Source organism: Mauremys mutica, chromosome 22, assembly GCF_020497125.1.
Source record: "Mauremys mutica isolate MM-2020 ecotype Southern chromosome 22, ASM2049712v1, whole genome shotgun sequence".
Lineage (NCBI taxonomy): Eukaryota > Metazoa > Chordata > Testudines > Geoemydidae > Mauremys > Mauremys mutica.
The window spans coordinates 13,582,158-13,585,936 of NC_059093.1; positions in this window are offsets into that span (position 1 = coordinate 13,582,158).

A 3,779-nucleotide genomic window follows, 5' to 3' on the forward strand; every position below is an offset into this window, starting at 1 on the left:
AAGTTCCATTGAACTTTGTTGGGATTTAGGCTCCTAAATCATTTAGGGACCCTTTTGAAAAATGTTATCAATAGTCTAAATTTTCAAAAGAGATTAGTGATTTTGGGTGCCTCTGTTTTCAGGTGAGATGAATGGGGCCCAGTTTTTGGAAAACAATGAGCCATCTGAAAGATCAGGCCCCTTTAAGAGGCATTTTGAATCCATATTTAGGCACTTAATGGGATGATTTTTGGAAGCGCCTGAGTGACTTAGGAAAATTATTTTCAACATGCACCTAAGATTTACCATGACTCAGTTTCCACACAAGCATTCCTCTATTAATGTTGGTGTTGGTTGCATCCAAAATATCAATATAAAGCATATACACCCTTATAGTATATATCCTAGTAATAATTCAGTTATAAGCATTGGTCAAATACTCATAACTGCATTGGGTCTGGGAGACACCTTCCCATCATGGCGTGATGAAGGAGGAGTAAGGAAAAGCTGTGACAAAGAACCCCTAGAAAGCCTTGCTTTTTTATACACTATAATGAACAAATTATGTCATTATCGGTTATTGGACTGGAGCTAAAGTCAGCTGAAGCAGTTTTAGGGCTGCACTCTGCTATCTTCAAGGTTTTCCCTTTTTCTCACTTTACCATATTTCTTCCAGCTACTGGACTAAGCATTTCTACCCAATAATTTACTGTACCTGTTGCTTTTTTTTTTTATTTCCCAAACCTTAAATAAGAGAACTCTTGTATTCCAAAGGGTCACTACAAAGTTTAACACACACAATCCTGCCTTCTCGTGAGTCCATTTCTTTTGGTCACATGCTTTGGGCCTATTTCTCATGATCATAGCCAAAGTCAATTTAAAACCAGTTTACTCAGGCCAAATGTGGACCATGTTCCTACAGTGCACACAAATCCCACAAACTCTTTTTGCTGTCAGTGGGATTTGTGCTTCATAAATCACTTTAGGAGCTTTTGAAAATTACACTGTAGATATGGACCGACGGGCCTCTTTTTGAAAATTTTGTCTGTCTTTTAAGTTAGGCACCCAAAAACGGAGGCACCAACAATAGCTACTCACTTTGAAAATATATATTATTATTATTACTGGTAAAAATTTCAACAGCACCTAAATGAAATTACTTAGGCACTGAGGAGTGAAAACTCAGTGCTCCTGTCAGTTAGATGCTTTTGAAAATATTACGCTATACTTTATGCACACACACAAAATATCAATAGAATTAAAGTACCCAACATACAGCATTTTTTAAGCAGGCCATGCTTGGGGAGTTTGAAGAGTTGTTAACAAGCCTTTATTAAGATATAGGGATCCAGAACCACACTGGACACCTTGAATCCAATATTTTAAAGTACCTTTATAACATTATACCTAACACACAGGTTAAACAGTTTTCTTCATACTTTCAGAAACAAAATTTTGCATATAGGCCGAGAAGCATTATGAACACTGAGGCCCAATGCATTTTTTGCTACGCCAAGTCATAAGGGAAGGTGTAAATAAGACATTTAATGGACCCTTGACTGTAACATTAAAGAATGGAGATACTAATTGTCCCTCTATAATACTAATACATGAACAGGTGCCCTCTCCTGGTAAACTATGGGCGTTATGGGACAGTTCTGTATATTGCTGTGTCTCAGCATGTTTTTGGTAGTAAACATTTTGTTAGAACAACATGAATTCACTTACTGACAGCAGGCAAGAATTTAAGAAACTTGCCCACAAAAGAGAAAAGTTTGCCAGTGGCTTCATGAAACTCCCAACTCTGGTAACACCTGTTTGTGCAGCAGTTTTTATTCAGTCTCTTCAGAGGGTAGTTCAGAGACCACCAGAATCCAAGCATAAGGATTAAAGTGTCTGGAAGGGTGTGATCTTCAAAAATTCCCATCATGAAGCCAGCTCACTGGAAACCTGGACCTAAAAGGCAAAAACAGGCATTTCAATAGCTCCATGTACAGTAGCACTGAGCAATTTGACAAAAATGCTCTTTGTTTGTTTGTTTTTTGAACCAAAAAACATCTAGTCAAAAAAAAAGTCACCTAGGTCTAGTGTTCAGAAGCCTTAATTAATTTCTTGATTTCCAATGTTTGGCTTCTGACAGATAAAACCTTCAGAGAAAAAGAAAGGAAAATGCCTGAATGAGGTGAATTCTGCCCTTTGCAAACAAATCCTTTAAGAATAGGTGGGGCAGCATCACTTCGGTTACAGGCATTGTGAAAGGACAATGAGAATATGTTCTTGTGAGCTCTGTAATTAATGTTCGCCTTTATGATGTTCCCATGACTCTTACCAGAATCAGCAAAGTGATAAACACTGGATGGAAACATGCCCATTCCTTGTGGCAGTGCAAAGGATAAGGACTCAGGTAGGGTCTCCTCTAAGGAAATCCATCATGTCATTTAGGGTGAGAAAGGAACCATCTTTTTGTTCGGTGTTTGTACAGCACTTATCACAATGAGGACCTGGTCCGTAACTGAGGCTCCCAAATGCTACAGTAATACAAATCATAAATAGCTTTATGGCTCTCTAAGGGGCAGGTGTGGGAGAAGACAATACTCAAATGACAGTGTCTGATTTTCTAATGTGATTAACATCATTAGCTGCATCTGAAGAAGTGGGTTTTTACCCACAAAAATTTATGCCCAAATAAATCTGTTAGTCTTTAAGGTGCCACCGGACTCCTTGTTATCATTAGCTGTTTTCTCTTCAGTTTATTGCTCTGTTGCCATTTTTAACCAGGTGGAAACACAGGCCCAAAGTCAGAGTTTGCTGTAGGCAGCATTGTTTTGGCAAGTCAATTTTTGTCCTTTCAATTCTTCTTCTGTCCACCAAAAGGGAAAGGATGGAAAGGGCCTGGGCAGCATAACCAATAAATACATCTGATCAAAACCATCCAGAGAGACCCTGGGTAGTCCCTGTGCCCATCACGTAAGGCTGGAAGAGGCTGCCTGCCTCAGCTACACTGTTTGGATGGGCAGAAAAGCACCCCGTGCGTGAACGGGGTGTATGTGTGGGGTGGTCAGCCCCATCACCCCAGTCTCTGAGAACTCCTCTTGGGTACTTAGATCGATAACCAGCGTATCCAGAGTTACAGCAGTTAATGCTAGGAAGAAGAGCTTGGGAGTAGAGCTAAAGCCTCGTGCTTCTGTGTACCCCCCTTACAGAATCTCTCGACCTCAAACCCCACACCCTTTGGCTGAGGGCTATGTGCATGAGAGTGAATTTTGAAATCAGGTGACTCTGCATAGGAATCACAGGCCTAAATAAATGGACTTCCCCAGGGATGTCTCCTCACCCAGGCCATTCACTTCAGCTCCAGTCTAAGGGCGAACAGTCCTGTCAAAGAAACCTGGTTCTTCAGAAAGTCTCTAGCATGTCCTTCTTAGCTATTAGTGCCAACTCCCTGGTCCTTCCCATTCCTTTCCAGGGCTTTCAGAACCAACCCAGAATGTAGAGTCCTTTTTATATGGGAAGAGATTTACCAGTGCTGCCTTTGCCACTCTGGGCACTTTTTCTCCAACGTTGAGACCCAGGTGTGCCTTCCTGCTGCTCTTCCGGATGTGAGCATCAGCAGCAGAGACAATTAAAGATGTCCCTTTGGATGCGGGTGCAGGAAGAAACTGGGAAGTTCCTCTAATCCTCATATGTAATGCCAGAAAAGGAGGAGTCTAATGTAAAGAATTGTTATTTTTGTTCTGACCTACTTTAGCTAAAGAGATTTGGAAGCTTGTTTAGTAATAAGATAAGCCATGCATTTCAGA